The sequence below is a fragment of the Columba livia genome, chromosome 4, assembly GCF_036013475.1.
Source record: "Columba livia isolate bColLiv1 breed racing homer chromosome 4, bColLiv1.pat.W.v2, whole genome shotgun sequence".
In the NCBI taxonomy this organism is placed as follows: Eukaryota; Metazoa; Chordata; class Aves; order Columbiformes; family Columbidae; genus Columba; species Columba livia.
The window spans coordinates 38,368,882-38,390,451 of record NC_088605.1 but is presented as its reverse complement, the minus strand read 5'-3'; the positions used below and the strand labels follow the sequence as shown (position 1 = coordinate 38,390,451).

At 38.3% G+C, this 21,570-nt stretch overlaps 1 long non-coding RNA gene across 14 annotated transcripts in view; it reads left to right on the top strand.

Moving 5' to 3' along the window:
- The window catches only part of LOC110355310 (uncharacterized), a 64,515-nt gene that overhangs the window by 16,698 nt on the left and 26,247 nt on the right, over nt 1–21,570 (top strand). For 12 of the 14 annotated variants that reach the window (XR_010472246.1, XR_010472245.1, XR_010472251.1 and 9 more), the window contains 2 exons: nt 687–939; nt 6,318–21,570. The exon at nt 6,318–21,570 is cut by the window's right edge and continues 26,247 nt beyond it. This is a non-coding gene — a long non-coding RNA (uncharacterized LOC110355310). Of the gene's footprint in view, nt 1–428; nt 566–686; nt 940–6,317 lie in introns of all 14 variants that reach the window. The other 2 variants (XR_010472244.1, XR_010472255.1) reach the window with 2 other exon arrangements.

The following is a 21,570-nucleotide window of genomic DNA, read 5'->3' as shown; positions in this document are numbered from 1 at the left end:
CTTACACTGTTGTGTTATCACCCTTGAAGAGAGAATAGATTTTTCAGGCAGACAGAGAATATTATGAAGATCAGGTATCTGAGTTTTTATTATCTATTCTGCACTTTGCACGACATTTTCACTTAAGTTGATCCAAATTTTTCATTAATGACATTAATTTTTTTCCACAGAAAATACTGGTAAGCTGCAGCCACATAATTTTGTATTGATTTCAGAAAAATTTTCAGTATCATACTTGAGCTAATTGAAAAATGTCTTTCCTATTTGGTACCATTGTGGCTTTTCTATTTAATTTTGGTTTGATTTCAGGAAGCTCTTCTTCTGTTACGTGTTTTTGTGTGTCTATTGACTGTGTGAGTTCACACTGATGATATGCATGGCTCACTGTAGAAAACTGAGATAACACTTGAATTCTGCTCCTTTTGTAGTTTGTCCATTTGAAACTGTGCCTGTTTACAGTTAGTTGTGCAGGGAAGAGAATGCCCAGAGGAACAGAAATAGAAGCAGCAGTCACTGAAGAGGATGATTGCATACATAACTATACGTCTTGAATGACGAAAAAGAGGTTTGGGACTTATTTTCCTAGTTCCAAGGAAGAGAGAGAATTAGCTCTGATAATGCAATATTGCTGCTTGATCTGGCAGCTTCACGATTCCTAAAGCCACAAACTGTGTTTATGGTTCTAGGAACAGCAGTACGGACTGTTCACAGGCAGCATTCCTCAGAGTAATACTTCAGAAGGAGAAACAGAAAGAAGTCCTCTGCTTCTGGGAGCTTGCTAAGTGGAACAGCTAATCTGGAGGTTTTGCAACTTGAATCCCAAGAATCAGTGAATATGAATGAGCCTAAGACAAACTCTGACCTTGAGGCACAGCCCATCACTTTGAGAATGCTAATGATGTGGAAGAAGAGGAGCATCCCTAATCAGTCTAGAATCAGGTGAGACAGCTTCTTTCAAGTCTCAATAATTGCTGGCCATTTGCCAGACATTACCAATTTATTCTGCAGCAGTGGTCTAGTGGTCTGCATTCCATTCTGTTTTTTTTGTTGTTGTTGTTTTGGTTTGTGTGGGTTTTGTTTGTTGTCTTTTTTGCTTGTTTTGTTTGTTTTGTTTTGTTTTTTGTAGCACCTAGCCAGAGGAGTTCCCTACGAAGTGACTAAGAGACTAAGTGACATATTACTTGGTAGAGACCAGCTCCACTTGTAATTGTTTAATTCTGTCAGCTTTTGAACCCAACATTATTGAATGACATAATCATCATTTGCTGGCTGTGCAGATGATTTGGCTGTGATCCCATAAGGGTGGGGACATTAGGCATGATAAAACAAATTTAAAATCATCACAGAACAAATATGCCCCAGAAGGTTACTTCAGGAGAAAGGGAGGCAAGCACTGTGTCTGCTAGCACTTACTGTTGCTTTTTATGATTTCATCAGCTCATTCCAGCAGCATGGCTCAACAGACTTTAGCAAGTCTTTTCAGAGGCAGCAAAAACATCATTGCAAACACCCTGAAGCCATGAACTTGGCCATGTAATGTGTGTGGATGCTGACCACAGTTATGCTTCCTTCTTGGGAATAGCAGAGACTTTATATGCTTTGTTGCTGCTGCTCCCTCCAGTGACAGGTTCCCCACAGTCTCTTTTCTTAAAAAGGGCTGTCACTTGTCTCTGTAGTGTAACGAGAAGAGCACTACTGTACAGAGATGGTATTGGCAGAGTACAACTGATCACTTACCGTGCCAACAACTGTGTGTAGGATAGTGCTACCTCTTGGATCAAAGAAATTAAAACATAGGGTAAGAAGAACAGGTCTTAGGAGAACAGGTCCTAAAAGAACAGTTTACTACGTGGTGCATTTGTAACAGGTAAAGAACAACACACTCCCAATAATGTCTATGGAAATGCACAATGTCATGAACAAGCAATCCTGGGAAGCTTCTGCTGAAATTTTGGAACATGACAATGAAACCTCATTGGCAGTGCAAAATGATAACTTTTAGCATGACAAATGAGAAGTTTCCTAAAATGAGTCATATTATTTGCTCTTCTACCAAACTGGCATTTCTGTGTATTCAGGAGCCAAAACACTGATGCATCAGTTGCTATGTCCTTTCTTTCATCAGGAAGCAGCAACGCATGAAAAAAAAAAAAAAAGTAAAAAACCCACCTGACTGGCATCTCTTAAATCTATGTGTGTTCAAGACAGCATCTACATCAGACAGAATTAGCCTTCAAATTTTGCTACAGAACTCATAATGAACTTTTTTTGGGTTGTATCTCGAGCAATATATGCCTCTTCTTTTTAATCCTGTGGATGGGACCATGAAAATGGCCTAAAAAGATATGCTCCTCCAACTCTTGAGCAACTCTTTTTCTGGTTTTGTCACAGCCATATATGTGATTGTATGCACTGCATCATGTAATTGCATGTTGTCAATCAAAGTAAATTCATGCGCTATAGTCTAATTGTGAAAAATGAAAATAGCTACTGCAATTATTAAAAGGTTTCAAGAATTAGAAACCTTAAATAAACCAAATGATAATTCAAAACCAACTACAAAATCACTGCTGAGTGGTGTAATTGAAAACTCTTCTTCATGCTTACGCTGTTCTTACACAAAACAAAGGAATTATTTGGTCTGAAAAAGTTAGTCTTGTGAAAATTCTTTATGGAATTTAAACTTTCTATTAATACAAATCTAGTCACTACTTTGGCTCGCATTACTCTGTTGAGAAGTCAGATTTAATATGCAAAGGATAAAAATTTAAGAATCATCTATATATCCCATGTTCTTAAAAAAAGGCTGAACTGGCTTCAGCTTTACATCTCGGGCCAATTCTACTTGCTTACAAAAGCACATTCTCTAAGTTAGCACAAAGGACAGATAACCTCCAAGACCTTGCAAAACTGTACAGAAAATAACAGGAACTAAACTGTCTAATATGGAAAACACAGTTCTTGCTGCTTGAGAAAATGTTCATAATGAGGATTTCAAGAAAGAAAGCAGTGGCCCTCTTTGAGGAAGTTAAGAGTGTGTTTCTTTGGGGGATGTCTGATGCTACAAGATACGTTTTGGGTTGAAGCCATTGCAGACCACAAACAAAGGGACTGAAAGGTTGCATATTAGAGCTGCCAGACACATTGATGTGACTGTTCCGAAAAAAAAGGCTTTGAACAAAAAGTTATGGTGAACACAGAAGGTGTGGTTGATGTAAATGCAGAATGTTTCTTCAGTGATGTGAAAAAACTGAAGCAAAGATCCATGATTTGATCTGGAAGACTAAAGTGTAAACTTCATCTGGCAAAAACTGTCAAAATAAGTCACCCTTACGTCATAGTATTTTGCCCTTAAATTTGCATGAAATCACAGGAAACACAGCCTTCTTGTTTTCTAATTGCTGTTGTTGGGGAAATTCTAGCTCATCGGCTGCACTTTTTGAAAGAGATGAAGGCAGTGTCTGAGGTGTGACTCCATAATAGGTAACAGCATAATAACAAAATCCCATACAGAATCAGATAAAAAGGGCAGTATTCCCTGGTGGTAGCAATGAACGTTTTGTTATAAGAAATAAGGCACTGCACAATGGTTTTTTTTTTTTCCTGTTATGCACATAAGGATCTGAAAAATAAGGGAAAACTTAGCTCGGGCTCAAGCTCAGAGTTTCCCTTTAAAAAGCAGTTATGCATCCCCAAGTCTCAGACAGTACTTCCAAAAGAGTCAGCCCTTGGCCTTTGGGTAGACCTTGAAGTTTCTGTCAGAGTGTCAAAATATGCAGCTGCAAGAAGTTGCGGTGACTAAGATATGGAAAAGGAAGCAAAAAATAAGTTCTTTATTTTGGCTGCTGAACCAGAAAATTCGAAGAAAAAATGTTTTCTCTTGAATCAAAATATGTTTTGTTGTTTGGTTCACTGAGATAAGCTTGATCCTTACTTTCCTACCCTACTTCTTAGCAAAACACTTTGTTCAAAAGGAATGCTTCCCAGGTTTTTCCGGTAAAAGGAAAGAAAGGAAGGAGTGTATTTAGAAAAACAGTGAGAGACCATTTTTCCTTTTGCAAAATGGTTGGGGCATTCAGACACAGACTCAGGAGTTTGGTGATCTTTTCTGTCTGAGAGATTTTGAAATCACGTCCTTTACCTCCGGAAAGAGCATCCTGGCTACCTGGGTGCTGAATGGCTATCTTTACTATCCTCTTACTACCCACCTTGTGGAAACTCCAGAAAGAAAACTGTGAGATACAAAAGTCATGAAGAAGAAGAGTGACTATTTGGTCATTGGGACATTCACTGTAGAAATGAGGCACCTCAATGCCCATTTCATTGTTGTGTTTTAATTATTATTGTTTGCAAGGACAGGTTGAGAGCACCTTCTACTGCTAAGAATGTTCACTTAAGAGGTAAGACATACAAATAGTCAGCAAGTTTTGGCAGTCATTTGTCACAACTTTAATTTCAAACAGCCTTGTCTACACAGGCTGGTGCTTGATACTCATATGTTCAAATTTTGGGACATAGAAATGATATTTCTTTTCATCCTTTCATTATTTCTAAGGTAGGAAAGTATGCAGAGTTTTTAATAAGTTCACTATATTCAATTTTTTGGTATTTAACAAAAAAACCTGAAACATTTTACCAGAAAAAATAATCTAGCCTCTGTGGATTGATTTACAATATTTGTTTATAATTTTCTGCACTCCTATGCTGCTAAGTTGTTCTGGGTTTTTTAACCTTTCTAAATGCTTGTTATTGTGTGAGCAAGCACTACGCTTAATCCTGTTGTGGTTAGATGAGATTTAGCAATTTCATTCCACACTTTCATCTTTAACGGTTCTCAGCCACGCATGCATGTCTCTTGCTACTGTTTGATCTGTCTAGAATAAATTTGGTACAGAATGTCATCTATGTGGAGTGTCATCAAGTATTATGAGCACATGATTTGGGGGCTGATAAGAAAAATATTTGCTGTAAGTTTGCATCTTCTTAGTTGGAAGTAGTTAAGGAGGAGGAATACAAGATATTATTGATGATCACAGCATGGCTATAAATTGCTGATGGGATGAAGCCATGAAAAAAGACAAATGTGCTTTTGAAAAATTCCCCACCAGGAGAATTCCAGGAGGAGAGTCAAGGAGTGGGTTGATGGTGCTAGGGCTTGGTGTGCAGTCATCTGGGATAGTTAAAACTCCAGTCACAGACATGCAAAGAAATGAACTGAATCTAGTTCATTTGCAGAGAAGGATACTAGGGTGACAGGAGGAATGGAGAACCTGACTAATGAGAGGAGATGGAAGGGTGTGACTTGTTTAGCTTTGCAAAAGGAAGGCTGAGAGGGGATAAGATTACTCTCCTCAGGGATAAACACCACAAGGGAACAGATCTGTTTAAGTTAAAGAACAATGTTGGCACAAGAACAAATAGATATAGGCTGACCCTGAAAAATCTTGGACTGGATGTTAAAAGAAAATTGCTAACTATTAATAAAGTGTTCTTTAAGTAGTCACAGGCATCCTGCAAGGATGACCAGGGTACACTTGCACCTGAAGCAAAGGGATTTGCATCTCTGAGTGAGGATGGATAGCCCAAAGGAATCAGAAAGCTCAGGCCTGTAGGTCGACTTATCTTGCACCAGCTTTTTTCCCTTTAAATGCAGTTAATCAAATGAGTCTGATATTGTGTTGCTCTTATTAACAAGGATCCAAGTGCAAAGACTCCCCTCCAAGCTCTCTTCCCAGCAGGTATTCCCAGCACATGTTCCCATTAAGGTCCTAAAATTTAACTGACAGAAGTTGAATCCTTCTTTACTGTGATATATTCTGATTCAAGAGCAAGCTGCTGGCTTGGTGTAGCTTTTACTTGCTGATCTGCTACTGACCTGCCATGTGCATCACATCATAATAAATGATCTTAATAGTCTCTTCTAGTCTTGAAGCCCATTATTTTGTGTATGTCATGACCCAAAGTCCACTAGAACCCAGGGAAATCTTCCCATGGTTTCATTGGTATATGTAGTTAATAAGCACATAATTTTAAAACAGCAATTTATTTTTGCCAACAGCGATTCTATGAAGTGTCAACTATAAAAGCTGCCATCAAGCTTTGTTATGACATTTACAAACAGAAAGTAAAGAGTCTTTGAAAATTACATAACTTAAAATGGATTATTTACTTTAAGCTGTCACTAATGAAAGATTTAGAGGTCTCCCCAAGCTACATGGCAGAAGAACATTAGAGGCTATGAACTTAAAAGCACCTGTTTTTTATGTAGCAGGCTAATGTGAGATGTACTGTCATATACTGTAATGTCTTCCTTGCAGGTAAAGACTCTGCTCTGCTGACAGCATTCTACTGAGGAAAAAGAAATCCAGCTATTCATGACTTTTTCTAAGATATCTTCACTTTTGTAGGGAATAGAGATATAGAAGCAAACACTTGGCTTAAAAAAGGCTAAGATAAGACCTTCTAAAAATGGTATAGTTATATAAAAGAAAAAAAAAAAAAGTTTTTCTGGAAGAAAATAACAGTTAAAACCTTTTAATTACCAAATTTTCCTAAATTAAGATTTAACTGAAATCTTAGTAATTGTTTTGTAACTTAGAGTTGAATAGCACTTTCCAAACTTTAAATTGCATCTTTATCCTAGGAGGTGATTTACAATCCAGTGAAGCAATTCAGCAAACACTAGGTTGGACATTAAAGAAGCAAAATAAATTTAGATTCTTACTGCATCAATAAAATTTTTAGAGTGACAGAAAGTAATAATGCTTGATTTGTCCAGCAGGGAACAGTCTACTTTCAAAAAATCCGTTTTCACAAAGAAGTGGTAGATATTTTTACTTTCAAAAAATATTGTGGCTTCTTGGTCCATATAGCTCAATAATCACGAGGACTAGCCTGTTTTTCTAGAAATGCATGCCTCACATTTGACTTGTTTTAGTCTTTAAAAATGACAGCAACTTCTCCTATGGCAGCCATATTTATGTCTCTCCTATGTGGATTTGTTCATGTTTAATAATGTGTGAACAGACTCTGCATCTTTTCTCAAAGCTCAAAAAACTGCATGGTCTGGATTTTCTGCCTGGCCATCTATTTTCATGGAAACCACCCCCACTCTTCCATGAGATTTGTTTAAAATCTGCCAAACTGTTCAAGAGGTATTAGGAGAAACCAGTCAGAAAAAAAAATACACCAACAATACAATAAGTTCTGTTTCCATGGAACATCGCATTAAAAATTAGAAGAAACGCATTGAAACTGTTGTCTGTTGTACTGCTTTCTTCTGACAACTCATTAATTATGTTGATAGACGTTTTAATAGTCTTTTGTTATTATTTTGAAAATGTAAAATTAAGATCAATCGCAAAAGAGAAGTTACCTGTAATCTTTTGAAATGGAAAACTGTAGAAATTTAAGCATTTTCGACCATTCTTTATCACCTGACTAAATGGGAGTCACAGTGGGACAGCAGAAGAAAGGGAGCATAGGAAAGACAGTAGGTGAAAATGTATTAAAATTGCTCAGTCTTCACTCAGTGAGCATCTGCTGAGCAGTAAATTTAAAAACAGTGTACACTTCTTGTGGGGCTTTGGAGTTTTTAGTGCACATAGGCACAGATTTTAATTTACTGAGGGGAAGGAAGACCACTTCCCTAAGACAAGAAGCCACCAGTTCTGCTGCTGAGATGGTAACTCATGTAATCCAAGTGGTATACTGTGACTTCGGTCTGATGCTCGACCCTCCACAAAGATAAATGGAGCAAAGATGGGATGTTGACAGCATGTAAGTAATGTTTCACTTTTCTCTGCTAGCATCATCCAACGTAAACCTGGGAGCGGTCTCTAGTTGTGTAACCTTCTACACTCTTTACTTCAGGGTTATAAATGTCCTTGAAGTCATAAATACTTTTTAAAAGTTCGCTTTATTGTTGTGCTTTAAAAAACGTTATATGTGGGGGTGTGTGTTTGTTTTTTAATGCAGATACCCCAATGCACTTCCAGTTAACTGTAGCACATTCAGCAGTTATCAGCTGAAATAAGCGAGACTCGAACTCACAGAATCACAGAATCACAGAATCGACTGGGTTGGAAAAGACCTCAGAGATCATCGAGTCCAACCCTTGGTCCAACTCTAGTCCGTTTACTAGATCATGGCACTAAGTGCCATGTCCAATCTCAGTTTAAAAACCTCCAGGGACGGCGAGTCCACCACCTCCCTGGGCAGGCCATTCCAATGCCTGACCACTCTCTCTGTAAAGAATTCCTTTCTAATATCCAGCCTCATATTAGCCTGAGTTTTCCCTCATATGTACCCTTACACTTTGTGTAAGGTACATATGAGAAGTGAGAAGCTTCATAGGGGAACTAAATTACATAACTTCAGCTGAAAAGCATCAAGTCTGAATTTTGGCATGCAGACGTTCCTCTGGGACATGTTCACTGTGCAGGCTGAAGATTATCTTCAGTTAAATCGGTAAATGGCAGCCTCTGTTTTAAAATTCATCCCAAGTATCCTGATTCACAAGGTAATTTATTGCTAGGAGTCGTGCTGAGAGGTGTTTACTGGGAGATGCAAATGCAAAACTAATACAGAACAAGTATGCTAATAGGGGAAATGTTAGAGACAAACTTTTATGAGCTTCCTGTTCTTCCCTGGAAGAACAAGCTGTAACTCCAGCACCTGCCTTGTGCTCTGTGTATCATCTTGGCAAACTCTCCATCTGTTAAGCCCTGAAGCAGAGAAAAAGCTGTTTCCAGGCCTGCAACAAAGTTTAGAGGACTGCTTAGCAGTTTCCTATTTCAAACAGATTTTTTAAAGGCAGGTTGATGCAGAATGTCCTGTTCAGATACATGCACAAGGCATGGCAAACACTTCTTAGTATTTTAGTATTCTTAGTGTTTTAGTATCAGTAATTTTTCAGTTTAGAGTAGGTTAGACAGATCAGTAGTGATATTTAGATCAAAAACCCCAGCAGCCTAAGTAGTCACCAGCAAGTGAATTACTTGCTGCTAGGACGTCCCTGAGACTGTGGAAAGTAGGTCCCACATCGTCAGTACACACCAGCCACTGGATGTTGCGGGAAGAATGAGGAGCGGGCCTAACACTGATATTGCTTAAAATAAAGTATTTGTTTTCAAGGTGTGAGATACTTTTCACAATTATCCTGTTGCTTCCACATGCCTCTGGAGTCTATCGATCCTTGTCCCACCAAGGGGCTCTGAATGTTTTCTGGCCAGGAGAGACCTTTGTCCCTTAACAGCCCCTGCAGCAGTGGGGCCATGGGGAGAGGTGGCCTCAGGGCTCCATGGGGAGGCCGTGCCAGGGCCTTGGGAGCCGCTTTGTGCCTGTGCCTGCCACAGGGCCTGGCTGGAGCGGTTGTCACTGCTGGAGCGGGCCCATCTGTGGGTCTGGGACGCGGGTCTGACCCATGGGCAGCCTCCCTGCCACCAGGCTCTGCGGTTACAGGGAGAATGAGCTGTGGAAATCGGGGAACGGGAAGGTTGAGGTGGAAGGAGCAGACTATATGAAAACCAAGGCCAGTGGATGCTGGGAAGGAAAAGCAGCAGGCTGTCACAGATCAGAGGCAAGAACAAAAAAGCTCTGCTGTAAGCTTTCACGTATTCTATAAAGACACACGTTTAATCCACATAGCTCCTGAAGTGCACTGGATTCTGGTGGGTAACCTCAAAGTTATAGATGGGCAAATACGATAATTGTGAGTATGTGATCTACCTGCAGCCAAGAGCCTGGATGTCAGGAACCTGGAAAAATACCTGTTGTGAAAACCTCATCCCTCCCTGGGATGTTTTAGGCACTTTCAAACTTAGCGTACATTCTAAGGCATTTTCTATAACTTCAAGATTTCTTGTGATCCCTTATTAGACCATGTGTTGTTTGACTTTGCTACTACTATTCTGGTACCAAATGTTCATAGAGAATTCTATTTAGCTGGCATACCCAGCTAATTTGCTGGGAACACACCCATTCACTGATAAAATCGCTCATATTTGCATCCCCCCCACTCCAAAGTAACAACAAATATTGTCAAGGTAAAGAAATTTCTTTTTTTTGCAGCCACACCCAGCATACTATAACCATGACTCAGTCTTGTGTTCATCCTATGCAGGAAACCTATTGGCCTAATTTTGCAAGGGTAAGAACATATGACCATTTTTTTTTTTTCCAGCTGACAGTGTAACAGCCATAAATATATCCTTCCAAAGAAAAACTATATGAAAAATAGTCTGGATAATCTTCTGCTGTTCCCTTCAACATGTCTGATTGTGGCTGAAGATGTGGAACCAAACTTGATTCTTATTTGCAGTTGTTTAAATCTGGAATACATCCATTGACTTCAATAAAGAGATTCCAGATTTACACCTGAGGCAGAATTTGGCTGAAGTCCTTATGGTTAAAAAAAAGTCACAGAGTTATAACATTTAAAATTGATGCAGTACAATAAAATCTGAAGCAAAACTTTTGTTCTTATATTAAGCTATTGTAAAACATCCATTACACATGCCGAAAGTGCTATGAGGATATTAAGGGAATGGAGGTATTAGTGCTCCTTTTATCTCCAGATCTCAAATAGCTTTGGTGACTGGTTTGTTAAGTAATCATAACAGAACAGGTTACAACCATTTTTGCTTCATGAACAAACCCAAGGGACCTTCGTAATATACTGTTAGTATACAAACTGATTACTCTTCTAAAGAAAATATCAGATCTTGCAAACATTTAGACATGCTTAAGGTTAAGTAGGAAAGCAGTTTCTATTCAGTTCAATGGAACTAACTCTTGCATAATGTTTACTTGTAAACTGAAGTCCTTTCAGAACATATTACTTCTCATCTAATATCATTATTTGCAGTCATAGTGTCTGAATTAATAACATTTTCAAACTTCTATGCTGGTCTGTAACTAATACAGCCTTATTCATAAAAGTGATGATGATGGTGATGAAGAAAATACAGGAGCATGGTCTAAATATCTACAGAATATACAAAAAGACATAAACTAGTATGAAGTTAAAACAGGAAGATAAACTTGCAGGGAAATATTTTGGTATGTGATATGAGGACAGAAAAGACATGGAAGGGAGAGACAAAAGCTCTGAACAATAAGAGAATTGACTAGGTTAACTGATATAAGGTAATTATTTTTAGTGTTCTCAGTCATTCATTGTTAGACTGGATTTTCCTGCGTACTGCTGTATATGTCCATATTCTACACCATAAACAGAGTTAGATGTAACACGTGTGGTGATGAACTTGCCATTTAGTTTATGTACTCTTAACACATCAGAAGTAATTTACTGCAATGATTGCAATCCTCCCAAGAAAGGTGACATAGACACCACTGAGGAAGAGACGTATCGATTCCTGTTAATACAAGTTATAGAACTGACACCAAGTACAAAACCGATCAACACACTTCATGCTTCAATCTAAAACTATAGATAATCCGATCCATAAAGGTCATAATATATGATAAAACTTTTATTCTTTTTGTGTTTTTAGGAAAAAAAAACATAGTACTCTTTTGGCATAAATGAGCTATCCTAACTTCAGTGTTATTTACAGAAGCCTGAAAATGCCTGAACACTGGTCTTATTCTTGTAAGAAGGAGGCATTATGCTTTGCTTGAGTCCCTTTGCAGACATGTGAGGCCAATAAAAGGAGACAATGTCTGAAGTCCTTTTTAGATCAGATAAAGTGAGTAGGTGTTACATTAGTGATTATGCTTGGTGATTTGGGCTCTAGTGTAAATATGTAGAATTCTGCGTTCTAGTCTCTGCTTCAAAGCTATGTTATAAATTTTGTCTGAAGACTATCTAATGTAGAACATTCACTCCTTAGGGAAATGCCTCTGTCCCTGGTGCCAGAATTTTCCCTGCGTGCCCTCAGTGGCACAAATTCCACAACAGGTGTGGAAAGTTGCCTGACTTGAAAAAGACATAGGAGGATGGGTGATGGGATTTTGAATCATGTCAGGCTGAAAAGAACATGAGGGAGCAAAAGCAGGAAAGAAGGGTGTACACACTGATAGCTATGGTTTTAAATAAAGTGGAAACAGATGTTGGATTTTATGAAAACTGGAGGTTTTTGTATATGGCAGTTTTGTTCTAAGCATAATTACCGATTTTTAGAATTAACCTTTTCTGATCTTTCTAGTTTTCATTTGCCAGCCATTTTCAAACAGGTACAGGGTGGAAGTGATCCTTTCGAGGGGAAGAAAGCATGGAAAAATTAATATTCAGAAATGTTTTTAAATTGGGATAAACTCAATCACTTTTCTTTTGTCAGTAGTACTTTCATAAAGATTTCTGTTATTTCTAGTGTCATATATCTTAGGACTCTTCCAAACCACACATGCATATAAAACATGCTGCCAACAGCTAAAATACTTTCACATGAAATATCTAAATTACAAAAAAATTATACTAAATAAGAGATAACAGTTTCATCTTTTTCTGTTTATCATCTTGTACCATGCTCCATATTAGCTTTACTGAACCCATTTGTTGGAGCCTCACTAAAGCTAATGTGGAGTTTGACACTGATACTTCAAAGTATAGACCTTCAGTTCACTTCAGTGGTTAAAAATGTATTTACGTCTCAGGTTATGATTTATTAAATGTGCGTCACTGAAGGAGAATTATAGATGCATAAATAGTACACCCTCATTCCTTATGAATAGTATGTGGAAATGGAAATGAAATTAAACACTATGCTAGACAATAAAATAACAGGGACATTTATTATTTTAAATGGTTAACATCTTCATTAGGTACAAGTGTTTAAATAAATATATAGGTAAACTATTCTTCTAACGTGTTTTTTGTTTAGATAATAGATATGTTTAGTTTTTATTATATTTATTTAATATTTATATCTCCTGTTAGACTCCTTAAGGACAAATATTCTAAAAGCTCTGATAATTCTGTAAAACAAATATACAAAGTCTCTTAGTTTAAAATAGAACAGTTTTGTTTAGGCTAAGACAGCTGTAACAACATGAAAAAATGATAACACAGTATAAATATTAGCACTTCACTTTGTATCTTTAGCTTACCGACAGAAAATCATATGAATTTTGTATTTCAGGAAAACAAGAAAATCATACCTCTTTTAGCATCTGTATAGAATATATCTTAATGAAAAATCCAGCTAGTGTTACAATTTTATCATCTGAGATGGCAAAATTGAACTTATTTTACAGAAGTGGACTCAGCTAAAATAAACTATTGTGTTAGGCACAGAAATCACAAATATTCTTTCAGTACCAGAAAGAAAAGTGTTCTATTGGCATGGAAAATTTCCAGATCTCAGTAAGACCAAGGAAGCAGCTTGTTTCCTGAAATGTGAAACAGTGCTTATGCCTCTTCCCTTCTCCCCTTTTCCTATAAAAGAAAAACATAAAAGGAATAAATTAAAACTATCGTATTTCTCCCTATTATGAGGCCAACTACAATCAGCTCTTTGAAATTCATATTGTATCAAATAAAAACCTTGTTTTCACAAAATAAAACCAAAACTATTGCAAACTAAAATACACACAAGCAGTGCCAAACAGAGCAAGGAGACCTTTATAGGACCATAATGCTTATCTTATTTACACCACTGTGCTTTCATTGTCAGCAGTAATTCTAAAGGGAAAGAACAACAAATTTATCAGTTTTCTGATGCTAAGTGGCAGTCAAGCATAGGAACAGCTTTTAATTGCAATGCCACTTTAGACTAGCCTTGGATCAGTTTTGCTGTGGATTGCTGTAGATTAATACACCTGCTCCCACTGGAGCTGTCATGGCTTGCCTGTCTACTAAGTTTTGTAATTGTCACGGAGGCACCCCGACGTTAGTTTAAGGGACAACAGGGTCCAAAACAACTTTTATTAAACCGGTGAGAAACAGGGTTTTAGCACTCCAAAAGTGACTTAAATAAAGGTTTGGATATCAGTTGAGGAAAATTACTAAGGGGCAGCAGCTAATACAACAGGCGGTCCACACAGTGCATGCACATGGCTTCACCCAAAACAATGCCGGGGCCGTCCCCCAGTCCCGGAGAAGTACACACTTGCCTAAACACGGTGCGGAATTATTTTTTAAAGAGATACACGTACTCGTAGTGAGTACAGGAAGTGTACACTCGCGATTCCGCGAGGGTAAATTTATAATACACTCGCAATCCTGCGAGGGTTAATTTACTTACACGTGCAAATGTGCACGGAATATTATACGTGCTTATGTGGAAGCACGGGAGGAAAATACACTCGCGATTCTGCGAGGAAATAATTTATACACGTGCTCGTTTTGAGCACGGAAAGTTACACGTGCAAATGTGCATGGAAGGAAAATGCACCCGCAATTCTGCGAGGATTAATTTATACGCGTGCAAATGTGCACGGAAAGTTACACGTGCATATGTGCATGGAAGGAAAATACACCCGCGATTCTGCGAGGATTAATTTTACACGTGCTTGTATTGAGCACGGAAAGTTACACGTGCATATGTGCACGGAAAGTATAAATATACTCGGAGTCCTGCGAGAAGTTTTACTCACACCTGTGGTGGCAAGGCAAGCGGAGTCTCCATCCCGGGGAGGAAGGCTCTCAGTGGCAGCATCTTGCTTGTGCTCCGAGAGACCTACACAATGGGCGGAGTCTCGACGAGAGTCCCGTTTTTATACTGGCTGATCAGATCTGACTGTAGGCATTCTAGAAGCTTCTCTGCACCCCCACACCGGCTGTGGGTGCCCCTGAGGCCTCCAAACATCCCCCACACTGGCCGCAGGCGCCCAGCGGCTCCCTGGTGCCTCGGCACTCCCTACTGTTGCTAATGGCCCTGGCCAGGGTGCTCTGTGGCCAAACAAAAGAAGCTGTTAGCCTCAAGTAGCAGAGAGAGAGGGAGATGTGCCTACTCCTTCCATACTGAGGGAGGGAGGGGGAGAGAGGGGGGTTTGCATTCTGCCACAGTAATTCAGCTTCATGGGCCACAGGATGTGATCCATTGGCTTCCATCCTTTCTGACTGCCCTTCCAAGCTGTTGCACCACCAGACATGCAGTGAGAGTAACATTCCAGGCAGAGCTCTTCTAATGAGATTTTGGTTGACAATGGCTTGTACAGATATGCCAGTCTTGCAGACTCTTAGCCGTTTTGTGCATCATGTATAAGACCTCTCTCAAATGGAAGTTTTCTGATGATTATACATGACTAATTTTAAAAGATAGTATCACAATACACTACCTCTGCCATTTCCCATTAAAAATATCTCAGACAAACAATGTCCTCATCATTAGGCATACTTCTGACAACCTGCTGATTATACCTGTGTAAGTTTGAGATTGTTAACACTTAACTCATCTGAGTTCAGGCTTTATCACCAGCTCAGCCTAGCTGTGAATACCTGCCTAAGATTGTCATGCAGTTCTCTATATTGTGGGGTATAAAACATTTGGCGTCTTCTTTTGGCAAAGTATCCTCTTTATACCTTTGAATATTCTACTCTCATGTAAATTTACTGAGACTTTGTGAATCTGAATCATAACAGTGTGTGTCACACAGAAAAAAGTAATTTTGGTAATCTGACCAGTTTTTTTGGGAATTATAATTATCTACACATGGATGGATATATTTAATTCCCTACCACTTAAAAAATGTATCCATTCAAAATTGAGTTTCAGGTCTTGTCTTTTAAACATGTTTTTTCAACAACGATATAATATATTCACTTGTTCAACAGAAGATGGACTTACTGAAATGTGGAGCATCTTCCAAAGTTTTTCTGCTAAAACTAATCACGAGAGTTGTTTATGTTGGGAAAAAATACTGCTTTATACAGTTGTTGATTAGAAATTTCATTATAACAGAACGTATTTTTTATTATTTGTCCTCTATTTCTGATACTGCAATAAACTTATTTGCTTGTTGAGTTATACCTACCTAATCAATACATCATCTGCCTGGTAGAAGATCTTGTACTTTGGAAGCCTTACTACAACTATGGAAATGGTGAAGCATATAGCGATCTGCTACCTACAGTCTGTGTTGTAGTAAAATAGTATTTCCACAGGCCCGGGCAGTTTGGGCTTCTCTGGTAATCTGCTCTATGACCTGGCCTCAGTTTTCTATAAGGTTTGCATTGCAGGATTTTTATGTGTGCATCCTTGTACATATTCACCTAATTTGTACTCAGTGCAAGAGTTAAGTTCGTAACATAGATCAGTGTTTTTATCATCCTGTACAGTAATCCATCAGATGCAGTTCATGACGAAGCACTTCTCTATTACACCTGTCGCATTTTCTGCTATTGAAGCTTTGTGTGTTATAGTTTCTACTGGCAAACGTGGCAGCCAGGTTTTCCTTCTTGGTTTCTGTAAAATTTCATTCTGTTTCAGTGAGAGCTCACTTTACTTGTTGTAAAGGAGATCCTAAGCTATCTTCATGTGTCCAACTGCATGATGACCGAGACAGGGATATTAGTCTAGAAACAGATAGAATACAGGAAAAGTGATGTAATGATTGGAAAGTCAGACAACAGGGGAGTTAAAGCTATTAATTTATGTCCATATACTGAACAGCAGGCACTGCAGTCACACATAAGAGAGCACGGTATCTGGTTGCTGCAGAGCTCCATCCTGTTTCTCTGACCACTACCAAGTTATTCTGTTGTCTCATCAGAGCTGTCTTCCCTTGGGTGCCCTCTATGGTTAGTCTAATTATCTGCAGGATCTTTTGTAGACTTTCCTGTACTATAAAATTTTAATTTTCAGTGCTCCTGAAGTCTTCATCTTTGCTGTCATCTGTCTAGATTCCTTTTGTATTTACCATCTTTCAGCCTTCACTTGAATTAAATTAATATTTTCTACTTGGATCTTTGCCTTCCCTTTCTTCTGTTTCTGATAATGTTCCTCCCTGATTGACACTGTAATTATCGTGTCCCCAGCTATTATGTGGATGTCTTTAATAGCTCCATACATTTCACTGTTGCTTTGTTGAAACAATTTCCTTATTGCCCTTATTCCAAAAGCTAGATGTTATCTATCTTGTAGCTGCCTCAGGTGTTCCATAGTCTAGATGATTCCTCATTTAAACAGACGTGCCAATATCAGTCCTTTTTTGTCTAAAGGAGAAAATATGTTTCCATCAAATAGTCTATGCTGAACTTCTGTTCATGAACAAGTGGAATAATGCTTAGAACAAACCTGTAAAAATGTCTGGGATTAAGATAAATTATAGGTGTTTTTTAGCTTTTACTAAAATTATAAACCTTTGTGGATATGTCCATTTTGGCCTTGACCATTGCTTGTGAAATGCTTGGGTACAATTTTGAGTCTGTCTCCTGCAAAGAGACTATTTTTCTGGCCAAGCTTGATAATAGTGGCTGACTGATGTAAGTACTCTACTGGCATATTTACAGGCCTGCAAGGGCTTCTTGAGTCATACAATCAGATTTTGTGTGTTCTGGCTGCCTTAAGACTTGTATTAAGGTATTGTGGTTTCTCACTCTAACATAAGAGACATAAAAGCTGAAGATTTGCCCTTAAATGGTGTTCAAGGGACTTTGCTTGGAACTGCCTTCTGTTATAAGTTTAACACCAAAGCAGGTGAGACCCTAGCACCTGACTCAAAGTTGAACCAAGAAAAATTTCAGTTCAGGCTCCGTATCAGTCTTGATTATTAAAATGTGGAAAACTGAGATTTGCTGCTCATACTGAACTACTTTTCCTGCTCAGCATTACTCTATTCTGGGTGCAGGTTTAATCAGATTCAAGCAACAGCCTGTGGCAGTTGCACTTCCCCCCTCTGAGAACTGTGGTGGCAGTTGTACATCCCTCTCTCCTTCAATGGGGCAGTTAATGGCTCTTTCATGGGACCCGGAGTCGGTTTGACAGGGTCGTTAGCAGAGAAGGAGGGGCCCAGAGAAGCCGAGAAGCTTCTGGAATGCCCACAGTCAGATCTGATCAGACTATAAAACGGGGTACCCACCGAAGATTCCCTTTGTGTGGTCTCCTTGGAGCAGGGTCTGTGTCGCAGCCCTCCCCTTAGGTGGGAACGCCGTTTAGGGAAACTTCCTGGGATTGGGAGCGCCTCACCTCCTTGTTTGGGTGAGTGATAATTTAAGTCCCTGCTGAACCAGGCGAGTGTTTGGGTACCCAAGGCAGGGGGCTCTGGTTTTGTTTCTTGTGAGTGCGTGCATTCACGCTGTGGATCCTCATTATTCTTATTTTGCTGCACCCTAATAATCTCCTCAACTGATGTCCGAACCTTTATTTTATGTTATCAGAATGCTAACTAATTGTATAAACCCTGTTTTGGTCTGTTCGTTGGCTGTACTTTTCCGGCCAAAATAAAGTCTGTTTTGGAACTTGTTGTCCGCATAAAACTGAATTTGGGGTCCCTCCGTGACAGAGTCTTTTTCAAAGTTTCCTCTTCCTGTCTCCTACTTCACCCTGACTGCATCTTTTTGATATTTCCAAATTTCCTGCCTGCCTCTTACTTCTACTGTATTACAAATTTGTGTTACTGCTTTTTCCTATCTGTAAAAATTGATAGTCTATAATTACTCTGAAGACTTTGTCAAAGTCAAAGGATATTCATAACCATTTCACATAATGGTAGGCTGTTACAAGCTTGGAGAATCTTTGCTTCTATGGGAATTAAAACAAAGCTTTTAAATCCTGTACTAGTGTTTTATTTTTTCCTGGAGCCTTGAGCTGTAGGAGGAGTCCAATCACCTGGTCCAATCACCTCCACTTCTCTGCAAAATTACCAAGAAGAAATTAGGCTGGGAATGGCTTACAGGTGTATTTTCCTAATATATATTGCTTTGAAGTTTATTTAGTGTTACTTCTTCATTTTATTTTGTCACATATCTATAGTCTCAGACTAAAGAACCTCTTCTTTTTTTAACCCAACTGGTGTCACTTCTGACACAACGTTTTCCAGCTCTTGGCTCTCTGTGCTACATGAATTCAGAGTGAGAGTAAAGGATGTTGAAAACTTCTTTTGCCAAATACCAGATACTCTACCTCTGGTCTTCCAGACTAAGTATCTATTTCATATAAGAACTGATTCACACTTATTCCTCTAACAGAATTTAGTTATCAGAAATAGAAGTCATTGTAATGCAGCATCATTGCAATATAATGCACTTATGTTAGCTTAGGGGTTTTAGGGTGCATTTATAGCTCTATATTTATTATAGAGGGGAAAGAACCAGATCCTCTTTTCATATTAGAGCACAGGACATTCTTGAAAAAGATGCAGCATATATGTGACTTCACTCATTTAAATAGTCTCATGCTGTTGAATAGATGACTGAGGTGAGCAAAAAAACCATTTACGAATCTATGGGATCAGAATCTTAGCATGTGTTAAATGAATTGAGGCTAGAAACCCGGATAAATACCTTTGGGAAGATTCAGTATATCTTCACTAAAGTGATGTCCTGCATTGCAAACCTCCTGAAGATCTTCAAAGCAATCAGCAAACATGAAGCTAAAGATGATCTGGCTCACAGTTTACCTGTATTTGTACAAAGGGTTTTGAGGTAACTAAGTAGTCATGCAATAATAGGGAAGGTCCCACTGATAAATGACTGGTTAAAAGTTTAAAAAAAAGAGTATATATATTTTTCTCACAAGAGAGAGGTTACCACTTCAGCTGTGCCCATCCACATATTTATACATTATTTAAACCCCAGTATTATTACTGGGTAAGACAGTTTTCAAATGATATTATTTACTAGAATATTTGAAGGCAGCTAAAGGAATTTAGAAGTCTAAGTGACGCTGTAATGAAGGGGCAGTTGACATTCATTGTAAATATATACAACATGATGCACATGAGGAAAACCAATCCAAACTTCACATGTGAACTGGCGGTCTGCAACTTTGCCATTACCACTCCCAAGTGAACTGGTGCTATCATAACTACTTCTGTCAAAACATGGGCTTAATGTTTAGCAGTGGACAGAAAGGAATGTTAAGAATTATTACAAACGGAAGGAAGAACAAATGCTAAATAAACATTTATACCACTTTGTAAACACACACTTCATCTTCTCCTAGAATACTGTATTTTTTTTTCCCATCTCACTACAGCAGAATATAGGTCTACAGAAGGAATTCTAAAGAATTAAAGAACAACAAAGATGATAAAAGATATAGCTTCAGCATGAGTAATGATTAAACTGAATGATTTTCAACTGAAAGAGAGATGACTGGATAGGCATATGGTAAAACTCTACAGGATCAAAACTATCTGGAGATAGTTGTGGAGAGGCTGGAGGGACATTTCACTGTCACAGGTTAAGAAGTAGGCACCAATCGTATAAATCTAGTTTAAAACAGAAGGAGGTGGTTGATAATGCAGTGGGCTTTTGGATTCTTTGAACTTTTTGCCAAAGGATGTTTTATATTCAAAAAATTAACATGGGCTCAAGCAGACAAGTGTAAAGAAAGTTGGAAATGTGATGCCAGTACTTGGGAGAGATTATTAAACAGATAAACTACATCAGGTTCAAGAAATTCCATAAGCTGAAAACAGTTGAGGTCGGGAAATTATTAGAGCAAATACAGTCTATGCTTGCCCTGTACTTGCTTTTCCCTGGCTACTTCCTTTGTCTTCTAGAACCAGGATACTAGGCTACAAATATTACTCTGAACCCACAGTCTCCTAGTTTTCTGTACTTCAGTTCTGGTTTATTATTTATTTATATTGCCTACTCATTACTTCTTTATATTTGTTCTTCTAAATAAAATTAGTTTTGTCATCAGTACCTTTCAGTAGTCACTTTACTGAAACTGATTCATTTACACTGGCATTCTTAACAAATTTGTCTAAATGTGGTTCTCTGTTACAGACAAGCAGTCTGCCAAACTCTCCGATTAGCATGTTTCAAAGAAGAAAAGTGTCAAAAGGAAGTTAGTCATGTGATTAATGACAAGTATGAGTGAAAAACATGTACTTATATACTGGAAATTACTGGATGAACTTTGCTGTTAATTAAACTTGTATGCAAAAAGTCCATTTAATGATTGCATATGAATTTTTATGTGCAATTTTTTCGAGGTTTATACTGACTTTGCTTGTCTGTTCAGGTGCCATGGTAAAGGTGTGGCACTGTAGGATAAAATATGGAGTTGCTTTAAACTTCATATTCAGAATGTACCTAGAGACATAATTTGAGAAAAAAAAATTGTCTGAAAAAGAGAAAAAAAATAAGTTAACTTGGTTCTGTGTTGGATTGTTTTAAAGGGAAAAAGGAAGTCTTAGTATTTACTAACCAGTAATAATTTCAGACTAGTACCAGAGCAGGCATCAGACTTCATACTCTTACCAAGTCCGTGCAACCACCACTCCAAAAACCGTAATTATAAAAACCTTAGACTGGCTTTCATTATTAAGTAAGTATTTACCTTAGGGCAATTACTACAAGCAAAATGCATGCAGTGACAAGGAAGTTCAGTTTTTCTACCAGGTAAACAAACATTAAAAAAAAGAAAAAAAAGAAGGAAGACATCTGAAGGCATACTGCTGACCAAATCTGTTTTGCTTAAAGACAAAACT